The sequence below is a fragment of the Vulpes lagopus genome, chromosome 21, assembly GCF_018345385.1.
Source record: "Vulpes lagopus strain Blue_001 chromosome 21, ASM1834538v1, whole genome shotgun sequence".
In the NCBI taxonomy this organism is placed as follows: domain Eukaryota; kingdom Metazoa; phylum Chordata; class Mammalia; order Carnivora; family Canidae; genus Vulpes; species Vulpes lagopus.
Window position 1 is genome coordinate 12,571,123 of NC_054844.1, and position 13,504 is coordinate 12,584,626.

Below are 13,504 nucleotides of genomic sequence, written 5' to 3' on the forward strand. Positions count from 1 at the left end.
ACCCTCCTTCCTTAACAGAAAAAATAATTGCTATGAAGGCTGAGCCTGGGCAAAGGCAAAGATTTCTTATTTCTCTTTCTTAAAATGTTGCAAAACCTTAAAAACTGTAAGAGAATAATGCCCCCCCTCAACACACACACACACACACACACACACACACACACACACACACACACCTCTCCTCCAGCAAACAGGAAACTCTCCCTGGGCTGTGTGACTTCTCAGCCAGGAAACTGGTCTTTGCTGCTCTGGCTACCTTCCCCTCAGGTTCTTCCTGGCCATTGAACAGAGTTAAAAATAGTAGCCACCAAAACCAGAAGAAAAAGATGATTTCATTGTCTAACCACTGCAACTTGTGGCCTGATTTGGGTGGTAGCAGATGCAGCTAATCCTCTGACTCTGCACCTTGAGAATTCTTTTAGGGTCAAAGCTGGTCCCTCCCACAGATTTCAACACCCTGGTGCTCCTAGAGGAGCTAGCCTCATCTCAGGAGGGCAGAGAATCAGGCAGAGCTGGCTGGGCACACACGTGCTCGGGCCCACACGTGCGAAGGCATGTGCACACACATACACACTGCGGGTGGGACAGCCGTGGAAATCCATGGTCTCTCCGGGTACAACCTGGGCACAGTGCAGGCAGCTCATGCCCATTCTGGCTTGGGAAGGCAGGGCAGGGGTAAAACCTGTCTGCCTTCTGAGCCAGTCACCCCTGCTGTGGCCTGGGGAATGTGTATCCTCACCCAGACCTGGCAGGCACAAAAATTTGTACAACATGCTGAATTCCATTCCTAGCAGAGGTAGCTGTCAGAGTGACAGGTACAGAAAGAACCCAGTTGTCCTCCAGGATGAGGAGAAGAGAAAACTAATTTGGGAAGGTACAAAGGGTCACCAGCAGTTAATCTGAAGGAATGAAGAAGAAATCAATTTTTACCATGAAGCACTCCAACTCTAGCCCTGCCATGTAAATTAAAATTCTCCAAACAGAAGTAAATTCACAGTGACAAAAAAAATCCACATCCCTCAGTATTGGGCTTATGGCCCTCAATTTTGCATATTTTGCTACTCAATCAGGCAAGTGGATTTTAAAATAACTTCTATGTTCCTGGCACCTCCAGACATGTGTGGGGATACGGAAGATACATAGGATCTGTTTAGTATCTTTGAGGACTTTGTAGTTAATAAATGAGAACAACGAATTCAGTGGAAGTAACTGGAAACAAAACATGTCACTCTTTCAATCAGTAAATACTGGGCACCTACCAGACACTGCTCTGGGAATGCAGCTATAAAGAAAACCAATGCCTGCTCTCAGGGGGCTTGTGCTCTACTGGAGAAATAAGTAGAGTACCTAGTATGTGGAACAATAAGGAGATAGCTTAGGAAAACAGCAAAGCAGGGTAGAAAGTGTCGGGAAGGGTTACAATTTTAGAACAGGTGACCAGAAGAATTCTTACTAAGAAAGTGACATTTGAGTAAAAACATGAAAGATGCAAGTACTAGGGTTGCATGGTCCAAGCTGACTTAAGTACTTAGCGGAGGGGATAGTCAATGAGTAGCCAGAGGAAATTAATGCAGGGGGTGAAGTCAAATCTAAACCTTGGAAAGTTGAAAAAGCTTGATCTAATTAGAAGAAGGGATGAAAGGGACAAAATTGGTATACTGGAATTCGGTAATCGGTACACTGCTGTGAACGTGTTCTCTGAGCTGGGTCCTGTATGTTACACACTTTAAAGAAAACCAGTCCTACTGCCTAACATCCCCTTTAGGCAGACATATCAGCATCGAGACATTTACCAGGAATGTCCAAGGGTCTGGAACTTGCAGGCAGCGCGGATGCGGGAGTGTTCCTTGCTCTAGCAGTGTTCTCTAGAGAGGTGGCGGGGGTGGAAGAGCAGGTGCTCTGCCCTCAGCTAGGAGCCAGGGGTTCAAGCCTTGCCTGGCTACTTCCTAATCTTGTGACTGGATAGGCTACGTAATTCCCTGAGCCTCAGTTTCCTTATCTCTAAATTGGGAACACTACATTTTTTTTTTTTTAAACAGGGCTGTCATGAGGTACATATAAAGCATTCAGAAGGTCATACCCATTATTATCATTATCAGGATATCACATAATGCTGTGAAATAAAATGATGGGCACCCTGTGGTTGCTGTGGGATCTTGTCATAAGTCCAAGGGGTACCAATAGCAGTGAAGCTCAGATTTAACTGTGGAGCTCTCTGCCTGTGGTAGATGACTAAATGGGGGACACGGAGAGGTTAAGTGATGTGTCCCTGTCATGAGGTGGGAGTGTGGTTGGATCTCATCCTCTGACCTGTGCCTACAAGAGCGTATCAAGGGCCTGAGGGCTGCTGCTGGGACAGGGGAGTTGGGAAGAGGCAGAGAGGGTGGTGTAGGACTAAAGCAGACATCAACCAAGGGGCCAGGAGCTCCTGGAAGCCTTCCTTCCTACAGAAGGTACCTGCTTACTAGCATCATGAATTGCAGATTACCCACCAGTCCTTCCCTGGGAGTGTCACTTAGAACTGGACCTTGGGAGAGTTGGCTCTGAGACTTTTGCCCTCTTTATGGACTATCTCTTCCTTTTTTTTTTTACTGATCTTGACTGCTCACCCATGTGAGTGCTCAAAAGCCATGTGATAAAAACCTAATGAAACTATGACACTATGAGAGTTTCAGGCATTTAAAACTGGCCTGAATATGACCTGAGGAAGTCAAAACTTAAGTGAGTCAAGAAGGCCAGGAGGCACTTGGAAGGTTGGGGGAAAAAGCGTGGGGCCAAGGAAGCTGAGTGATTCAGGGCAAATTAAAAGTCCATGATGTGTGATAGAGGCTAGCAGTCTGGGTGATAAGAAGACCAGGACCTAAATACCACATTCAGCTTTTGGAGTGTTTAAGATGCTTTGCCACTGGGCATGCTCATCTCTGAGCTCAGGCCTGGCTCTCAGCATAGAGGACAAATATTTCTGTGGCCTTCTACACTGACCTTTCACATACCATCTAGAGTTTCTTTCTATCATGCTGGTGACCTGGGCCTCTCTTTGCATCCCAAGGTCCAATAGACAGCCATTCAAACCCTTGCTGATTCTTTGATCAAAAGGCAGTAACTAGGACTTCTTAACCCTTAATTTACTTTTTTAAACATTTATTGAACACTTATTATATGCTAGGCACTGTGTTTTACCTGCATCATCTTGTCTTATTGCCATAAAAACTTTATGAAACCTGTACCCTAATTATATTTGTTTTGTAGAGAAGGACACAGAGCCTAAGAGAGGTTGCACAATATGCCTAGGCCTCACAGTTAGTAAGTAATATGGCCAAAATTGAAGCTTAGCCTCCGTCTAACACCAGTGTCTGTGTGCTTGAACACAATGCTAAAGAGCCTCACATCTACCATCACTTAAGTTTTGACTTCACTCTCTGTAACAGTAAGTTCCTAAGGATAGGAGATGAGAGGTGCTTGGTGACTCAGTCAGTTGAACATCTGACTCTTGATTTTGGCTCAGTGAGTGGTCAGGGAGCAGGGCTGCAAGGGCTTTGAATAAAGGGTTTTAAAACCCTCAGTTACTCTCCATCTCAAATAAGAAAATACATATTATGCTTTCATTCTAATGTTATTAGTATCATACTTAAATTCAAATGGGTATTTCTAACTTTCTTATATCTAATGTTGATTGAGTATCACTAACGGAGTCTATGGACATTCCTGAGAGACTCTGTGGCCAATACCGTTCAAGGTTTCCATGTATGTCATGTCATCCCATCTCCCTCTCAGCCTTCTGGGATGCGTTTAGTTATCCTCATTTTTGAGTGAAGATATTGTGGTTCAAAGAGGTTAAGAACTTGCCCAGAGTGACAAAGCTGGTATTCAATCTAAACCTGGTGTTCTTTTATTTTTTTAAAATTTTACTTATTTATTCATGAGAGAGAGAGAGAGAGAGAGAGAGAGAGAGGCAGAGACACAGGCAGAGGGAGAAGCAGGCTCCATGCAGGGAGCCTGACGTGGGACTCGATCCCAGGACTCCAGGATTCCACCAAGCCGAACGAAGGCAGACATTCAACTGCTGAGCCCTACCCAGGCGTCCCTAACCCTGGTGTTCTTGGTGAAGTCCCATCATAGACTTTTGGTGTTTTTTGTGGCGTGTGTGTGTGTGTGTGTGTGTGTGTGTGTGTATCTATGTGTAATTCTTTCCTTTCCTACTCACATGCACACTTTATAACTGTGTGTTATAATCCAAGTCCTTTAGAAAGCTCATTTTTGTACTCTCCAATTCTTGTCAGTTAAGTAAGCGTTGCTGGTTGTGTCAGGTACTGGAATAAAGATTTTGTAGTTTGCAAATGTTTGTACCTAGGCTACCCTCATTACATCCTTGTATCTTCCAGTGAGGTGAGAAAGACATTAATATCTCCATTGCACAGGTCAGAAAACTGAGGGTCAGAGAAACAAAAGTCACACAATTAAGTGTTGTGGTTTGCTCTTGGTCCTCTGAATGTACCCTTTTCCTTTTTCTTTTTTTTTTTTCTTTTTTTTTCCCTTTTCCTTTTTATTGTCCTTTATTGACTGCCTTCAGGTGACAAATGGCATCACATGACAATCTTTGGTGTATAGAACTCTGGGAAAAAAACGGACCCTCTGGCTGTTTCTATTTTTTTTAAGACTTTATTTATTTATTTGAGAGAAAAAGTGAGAGAAAGATAGCAAGAAAGCGCATAAGCACGGGGTGGGGAGAAGGGGAAGCAGGTTCCCCACTCAGTGGGGAACCTGACTTGGCTTGATTCCAGGACCCCAGATCATGGCCTGAGCTGAAGGCAGATGTTTAACTGCCTGAACCACCCGGGCGCCACAACCCTCTGGCTATTTCTATCTTCACGTCCAATCCGACTCATTCCAGAAATGCTGCACATCTCTTGTCTGGGCACTGGATGCTAAAAAATGTCCAGCCCAGCCCTTAGGGAGTGAGTGGTGCACACAGGGGCTGGACACAGTACAGCTAAAGGTGAGAGGATGTGGCCAGTGCCATCCTAGAATTATGTGCAAAATTCTCATTACTCACTCTGTTTAGGGTGGGGTGGAAGGATGAGGAAGGCTTCACTGAGAAGGTGACATCTGAACTGGCTATGGAGGTGGAACAGCATTGCTTCAGGGACAGAAGGGCAGGACAACAGTGACAACAACACAGGGATCACCTGTTAAGCTCTTGCTATGTGCCAGGCCCTGTGTTAAGAATTTTACAAATATTACTTATTTGTTCCTCCCCGTAACCTCATGAAGCATCAACTAGTCTTATCTCCATATTACAGACAAGGAAGGCTTAGAGAGGATTTGCACCTAAGCAGTCTGATTCCAGCATGTTCTTTTGACCACTACAGCACACGGCCAGGCACTCAAGCTAGAGAACAGAGCTTGAGCAAAGCCTCAGAGATGGGGAAAGTGCCCAGCACACTCAAGGTGCAGGCTGAGAAAAATGAAGGCCTGGGCTTGAAAGGTGGATGGAGCCTGTGTGTGATAGGTATGGAATGTACACCATGATTTTATTTTGCCAGCAAAGTTAGATTGTAGTCATGTGATTCGATTTGATGAGCTCTGTGTTTCTACAGATAGTTCCTGGACAGGACAGAGGAGGTACCACAAGCATCCATGCCTACAGGCCCATAAGCCAAAGGAAGCAGGCCAAGGAGGAAGGAGGGGGATGTCCCTGCTGGAGGGTGCAGGCTCCGTGCCTCCAGCTCCCTCTAGCTCATTGCAGCCCTATGGGAATCAAGTGCCTTTGTTTCTAGTCACTGTGATTTTTAAAGAAATTGTAAAACCAAAATTTTATTTGAAAAGTCCTGATTTTCAAATGTAGGAAACTAATTCATATTATTTTTAGAAGATTTTCAGGGCTAAACAAATTATGTATGTGGGCTACTAGTTTGCCACCTGTGCTATGGAGGATGGGTTGGAATGGAGAGTGCTCAGAGGCAAGGAGACCAATGTCAGGAGGACTCTGTAAGAGTCTAGGCAAAAGAAGACCCAAGCAAAGAGGAGGGGTCAGGCCTGAAACACATTTTAAGTCGGTTAACTAGGACTTGGTGACCTTGGACATGGAGGGTAAGAGAGGGAGAAGTCTTGGTTGAGTGGGTAGATGATGGAGCCATTAATTTTGTTTAATTTCTGGACAATTACTTATTAACTACTTACTATATATGCAAGATACTGTGTTAGAAGCTGAAATACAGCAAGGAATAAGACACAGTGCCTTGGTGTGAAGGAGCTCAGAACTTAGTGAGGAGGTCTGTTGGAAGGCAGGCACAGAGAGACTTGAGGGTATGGGGGGGCACGCCTCCCAGGCTTACGAAGCAGGGGGTCAGGGAAGCCTCTGCTGATAAGGAATACAGGAGCACTGCATGTGTGAGAGAGATCATAGATCTGATTTTGGATTTGTTGACCTGAACCTTTATCTTCAACCCCGCTGTTGCTGTGAACAGGTACACTCCGTGATGCTTTTCATTTTGTGATAGTTAAAAGTCCAGATGGCTTGCTCACTCATATGTCACATTTCTTTCTTGTACTCCTGTTTTCCCTTTGTCCTCTACTAAAATGGTCAGCATAAGTTTGTACATGGTTGGGAGTCTTCCCCAGGTCCCTTCCCATTAGCTGTTCACCTGAGGCGTTGCAATGTTTGTAAAATTAACCTGGGCTTGTTTTCTTTTTTTTTTTTTTTTTGTTTGATTGTTTATTTTTAGCTTACTCATTGCTATTGTGGTGAATGATTTGTTTTCTTTCAGGTATTATTACTTTATTATTATTACTGTCTGGTGGGTTAATTAAGAGATGTTTTTAGTCACTTCACCTTCTTCCTGAGAGTATCCCATATTCTTTTTTCAAGCCTAGGCAAGGTTTTGCTTCATTCATTCAATAAATCGTTATCAGGCACCAGGAACTATTCTAGCTGCTTGTGATGCATCTATGAATAAGTATGGACTCCTACTCTCATGCAGCCTCAGTATTTAGCAATAATTGATTTCTGTATTGCTCTTTAGGGATATTCACAGATGAGTGGCCCCCTCCCAGCCAGAAGAATATTTCCTGCAGCCTTCACACAAGCGGGGTTGTGTTCTCCATCAGGTGAGCCTCTTTATCCTCTTAGCATGGGTTGTCGACAGCATAACATCTCCTTACACTGGCAATTGGAGCTCCGCTGTCCCAACTAGATGTGTTGGGATCCCATAGATGGAATTCCATAGATGGAAGCTCCTCTATATGCCCTGAAAACAATTTTTGTCCTCTTTTTAGAAGATGTTTTGACTTTAAATTTTGTCAATAATCTAACCAGATATACACCTTCTGTCGTAAAGCCCTTATAACCTTAAATTCTTTGTCCTCAAGTAAGAATCCTTTCTGGGGGAAAGTCTCTGGGTATGGTCAAAGGGTATCTGGAATCCGAGCTTGTGATGGTTCACTGAATTTGGTGGGGCAAGATACTCAGGGAAGCTTCCCTAGGGAGGTTAGTTCTCACCAGCTTTATGGGAATGAAAGATAACCCTGGGATGAGGAACTTAGAAGCCATTGCAGGGGTCATTTGGGTTCAGTGAATTCTGCACTCAGAGAACATGGATGAAGGGGTCTCTTAAAGTCATAAGCTGCTCCATTAACGTCTAGGAAGCTCCAATTTGGATAGCACCCAAGTGCAGTAGTTCAAAACCACATCACATATCTGGAAAATCTTCACCTTTTTTGGACCATTCTGGATCTTCAGCAGAACTCTTATAGCTTCCATGAACTACAGAAAGGTAAGTAATATAGAGGAAAGAAGAAACTTACAGAAATCAAAGAGTTAAAAAAAACCCCAAAACCCAAAACCTAAGAAAACTAGGTGCTGTTCTTCAATAGTTCTGTGGCTTTGACCAAACAATTAGGCCTCTCTGAACCTAAATTTTGCCCTAAAAAAAAAGAGGTTAAAATACAAGGAATGTATGCTCATAAGGTGCCATGTGAATGTAAGTCTTTACCGTTATTATTTTTTGTTATTATTATTTTAAAATTTTATTTGGGATCCCTGGGTGGCGCAGTGGTTTGGCGCCTGCCTTTGGCCCAGGGCGCGATCCTGGAGACCCGGGATCGAATCCCACGTCGGGCTCCCGGTGCATGGAGCCTGCTTCTCTCTCTGCCTGTGTCTCTGCCTCTCTCTCTGTGACTATCATAGATAAATAAAAATTAAAAAAAAAAAAACACATTCTAAAAATAAAAAAATAAAAAAATAAAATTTTATTTATTTGAGAGAGAGCAAGTGAGAGCACATACCCAAGTAGGAGGGAAGGGCAAAGGGAGAGGGAGAGAGAGAGAGAAGCTCAAGCAGCCTCTGAACTGAGCATGGAGCCCGATGTAGGGTTCCATCTCATGACCCTGAGATCATGATCTGAGCTGAAATCAAGAGTTGGACACTAATCAACCAATCCACCCAGATGCCCCTCTGTTCTTATTATTTTTAGCAAGCCTCCCTTCTGAAGTTTATACTATGAAGGCCTAATCCTCAGAATTGTGCCAAGAGCTCTCCTTCAACAGGCTGAAGACATCCAACAGCCAATGCCTAGTGAGCCAGCCCCTGTTGCATCTATCAGACAGTCAGCACTGGGCTGAGGAATCTGTACAGCTGTCGCTTTCTACTAGCTAGCACGGAGCTTGCATTTTATTGCTTCTGAGCTAAGATTGGAAATTCCTTGGCAAAAGCTTTACCACCACAGACTTGTTTGTTTCAGTGCACCTAGTTTGCTGAGAGAATCCCATGGGACCAGGAGTTCATTAGGGATGGATCACTAATGCACCTCCTGCTGCCCCTCTGAGTTCTGTGTGACTCTAGCCTGTGGAGCTGACAAGGGTCATATCCTGAGCCATGGGATTAAGACATACAATGAGGGTGAAATGATGCCATGAGCCTGGAATTTTGGGAAATGGGTGTGTCGAGTTGAGAACACTAATGGAGCAGCCCATGGAGATTTAGCCAGAACTAAAGAATCTTTTAAATCTCAAATTCCTGGCAATCACCCAACTCTATATCTGTAGAGTTAGGCAGTCCTATTTGGCTCCATGTTCTCAGATGAAAGATCAGAAGAACAACAATACGAATTGTCAATTACTGTTTTTATCTCAAGAAAAAAAGAGAGGGAAGAGGTCAGAGACAGCTGGTTGGCATCCATTTATACATGTTTTGCATAAGTTTTTAAAACTGGCAAAGTGACCAAAAAATGTTGACACTAGAAGAGACCCTAAAAATCATGAGGAATAGGATCCAGAGAACTTAAGTAAGTTTTCTTCGATGTACACAATTGAGTGTAAAATCAGTACTATGTGCCAGTGCAATGAATGAGGGACACAATATTCAAAAAGATGGCAAATATGCATTATGTGTACAGATATGTAATATAGCAAGAGTTTCACCATGGTATTGTTTATGGTGACAAAAAAATCAAAGCAACACACATATCCATTATGGTAGATGCACATGATGGAGTAGTCTGTAGCCATTACAAATAATGAAGTAGATCTTTATTATTGACATGGAAAGCTGTGGGGAGGAGCTAGAGGGACCCTTGTGACTTTCTTTTGTGTGATGATAGCACATGTCAATGCAGCATGTATGCCATCTGGGGTAAACTTTTATATATGTGTATATATGAAAGAATGTTTATTGAAAGAATGTTTACAATAATTATCTCAGAGGTGAGGTTTTGGATAATATTAATGTTCTTACATTTTCATGCGCTGCAGGAATTTCGTCCAAAGATCATGTATTATTTTTTATAATCTGAAACCAAACAGTAAAAGGACATTCTCCGTTTTATCACAGATATCTGTTTGCAGTTTCAGAGGTTTTCAGGATGGTGGGAGTGAAGTCCAAAGGTTTGCAGGGAACCATATCTGGTTCATTTATAGTTGCTTTCCCCTCAGCAATCGGCAAGTGCTACTTAACACACAATCTAGAAGGAAGGACATCATGGAGCACATGATGCCTTGGACCTTCAAATAGAAATTGTTAGTACAAAGGTACATTAAGATATCCCTACAACATTAATAAAACGTCTCTGTTTAAGAGTAAAAATTAGGAAGAACAGAGTGGTTGATTTGAGACTCTGTGGATGTGACCACCCTGAACAAACAGGTGGCAGTGATCAGAAATCCCTAACTTTTACTAAAGAAGATGCTTGAGTGTAGCCACATGTAAGTATAACTAAAGCAAAAATATAACAAGCAAAATGAAAGTGAATTAGTCGCATTGGATAACACTGTAATTTGCCTGAAGGCATCGTGAGCTAATGAAGGCTGAAAACTCAATATAGGGTTGGAAAAGGAGCTTTGCGTATTTGTCAGCATTTACCAAGCCTGCTAGGGAAGAACGGTTGTGAATCCCACGGCCACAGGCTCTGCCGGGTTCCAGGGCCTTGAGAGACCTTCCTACATACCACCCACAAAGAGTAGCGTGGACCTGGCATCCGTGTGTTTAGAATGGCAAAAGCCATCTTGTGTGTGTACATGTGCACACACGTGTGCGAGTCTTAGGGATTTGAAAGATGTCTGTTTAGTCCCGTAAGACTTGAAAATATTCAGTCAATTATCCTAAAATTTAACTGGAGAGGATACTCCATTTTCCAGTGAGGCTGAATAATGGAGTCACTTTACTTAGCGTTTGTTTGCTTCCATCAAGAAACAATTCATGTCCTTGAAAGTGTTAACTTGGTCTCAAGATCATTTCTAGAGTGTCACTATTCTTGTATGCTCTGCTGACCACACAGTCCCAGTAGAGCCCTACGCTGGGCTGTCTTGCCTTGTGCCCCCTTCCCTGGCAATTTTCCTCAGGCAAATGTAAAGCTATGTGCTAACTGCTTTCTCACATCTGTGGAAGCTTAGCCTTGGGGTGCTCTGATTAGCATCTGAACTGGAGGGGAAAGCCTTGAAGGAGGACAGGAGATTCTTTGATTTGGGGATCTGACACTTCATTAATTAAACGTACTAGGTTTTAATGGAATAACTGCTATGTAGCCAGCCTCTACTTACTGGACATACTCCCACTACTGGACGCAAAGGGTGGGATAGTCACTCTTTAATTACTTACAAATATCCAGTGCTTTACCTGAAATGGTCTGTTAAGCAGTAGTAATAATGCATTCAGTAACATGAGGGGCAAAGTGAAGAAGGCAACATACCTTTAATATTCACCTTCTGGTACTGCTATTGCCATCAGCTGGAGAAAGAACTTTCCACTTTCTGTTTTGATCACCACTTATTTGTTTGCTAGTTAGTCTTCTCTGGCTTTGAAGCTGCAGGGATATGGATACGGCTCAGGAGTTCTGTTCTTTCAGTCATTTCCAACATCCATACACATCCCAGCTGCCCATAGAATTTAAAGACAGTAATTAGTAGCAATCTGGTAACTGTCCAAGGTGGCAGGGTTGGCTCCTTTCCCCTGCCAAGTTCAGATGTCTTCAACAGCCCTTCCTCTTCTACAGCATCACACCGCTGGGTTGGCGAGATTTTCCACTTGGCTGGAAGTGCCAGGCCGAGGGCCCACATTCTTGGAACACTCTTGGAGTTTCATGAATTTTATCTTTCAAAAGCAGTTTCGGGACAAGCTCACTGAAACAAGAAAGGGGGAACCTAAGAGGGTTTTAGAACCTTTCCATTTTGTGGGATTATATCAGAATTACATGTCACTGAGAAGGATCTGAGAAAGGAAACAATCCAGGCGGGAAGAAAGTTCTCTCTGAAGGAGAACTAAAGGCAGAAGTGTGGCAGGAAGGAAAAAGAGAAGAAATTTCTGGTAAATTCTCAAGTTTCAAGTAGGAGTAGCAAAGAACAAACACTCATTTGATTTTGGAAGACACTATATATCTTTCTCTTGACTTAGTTACCTCTCAAGCAGTGTTTGCTAATATTAACACTGACATCCCCCGCATGTAAAATGGCTTTGGGGTACGTTGCTGGGATTCCTTTTGGCTAAGTGCGTTTGAGTGAAAACATGTTTAAGTTTTTAGCAGTTTTCTTTTCTGGGAGCCATAAGGGGCCAGACCTATCTTTGGAGATCTCTCCTTGTATCTCGTCATTAAAAGCCCTTGATTCATACATTCATTAAAAGTATTTACGCCAGTTCAGACTTGAAAATCTGCCCCAAATGGCATTGTGCCCAAAGTTGATTCTCATTGCTTCAGAAGGAGGGAAAGAGATTCTTGTACTTGAGGGTAATGCAGTGGCACTGGGCAAGAGGGGACATTCCTTCCCAAGAATATATCACTTTACTGAGGTCAAATGAAACTTTGGCCAGTTCTTTACCTGTGCAGAAAATGAAAGTATCTAACCTACCCTCCAGATGAGGGGCACAGAGCAGAAAGGCAGATTACCCCAAAGTGTTTGAAAAACATCTGTGCAGATAGCAGAGAGTTGCATTCTCCGGCCCCAGGTGTTTTTAGACTCCTGACCTCTTTCTATCCACAGTCTTAAGCTCATGGCTGTGGAAAGAATCAGACTTAACATGTTAATCACATCCAGAGGCATAGTAAGCTGGAGCTTCAGCCAGAACAGATCTGATTTCCTTCCCCGACTTGATAACTTTGTTTTATAAACTAAATTCAGTGAGATTTCAAGGGTTAATCATGAACCTTTAGAGATCCTGGCCTGGCATTTATCTTTTAACAATATTTACACAACTTAGCTTTATATGAAACCACTGTGTGTGTGTGTGTGTGTGTGTGTGTGTGTGTGTGTTTTAAGAGCTTAAAGCATTTAAGATTTTTCTCTCCAAACACTAAACATCTGCAAAAGTGTACAGGCAGGTGAGATTCATTAGGCCCATTTGGAAGGCTAGGACAGGCTCACTTTACAGTTGAAATACAGGAGGGCAGCTCACTTGGTCACCCTGCTGCCAGGCAGTGTGGGAGAGGAAAAGTAGAACCCCTGTCTCTAGGACACTGTCCTCCCTTTTCAAACCCAGTGTGGGCATCCAGAAGGTCCAAATGACTCCTCTACCAAAATACCTTAAGAGAAGTTTCTGCCTTTCTCCTTTGTTAACCTGAGAGGGAAGCAAGGGAGAGAGTGCTTCCTCTCCAATGTTTCCTGGCTCCAGATTTCTCTATAAAAAATACAACCAGACCACATACTCCTCAGCATCCCAGCACTCTACTCCCCTGTCCCCAGACCAATCTGCCTCATATGCTGCGGGGAGGGAAGGGGACCCCGGGGGTGGGGGGGGTGGGGGGGGAGGTGGGGGGGGGTGGAGGGGTGGGCAGAGTTTGAAACTGGCCAAGGGCCTTGGAGGTGAAGGCCTGGCAGGTTACAGCTCCAAGAGGATGTGCTGGTCATTCTGCCGTGACAACCCGAGAGGATTCTTGGGCCTCACCATCCTCCCCTCCCGGAGGGTTAGGCTGCTCAGAGATCACAGGGCCTCTTAACCCACTCCTGGGAGTGGCTTTTCTCAAACAGGCACGTTTATTATCAAATGAGTGATGGGGGAGGGGGAGGGGATGAAAGATATGAG

The 13,504-nt window shown here is 43.7% G+C and overlaps 1 long non-coding RNA gene across 2 annotated transcripts in view; it reads right to left on the reverse strand.

Annotated features, from left to right (window-relative positions):
• Nucleotides 1-13,504, reverse strand: part of LOC121480164 — a 43,836-nt gene that overhangs the window by 29,410 nt on the left and 922 nt on the right. The window contains exon 2 of one of the 2 annotated variants that reach the window (XR_005984898.1): nucleotides 11,181-11,364. This is a non-coding gene — a long non-coding RNA (uncharacterized LOC121480164). Of the gene's footprint in view, nucleotides 1-11,180; nucleotides 11,527-13,504 lie in introns of those variants that run through there. The other variant, XR_005984897.1, reaches the window with a different exon arrangement.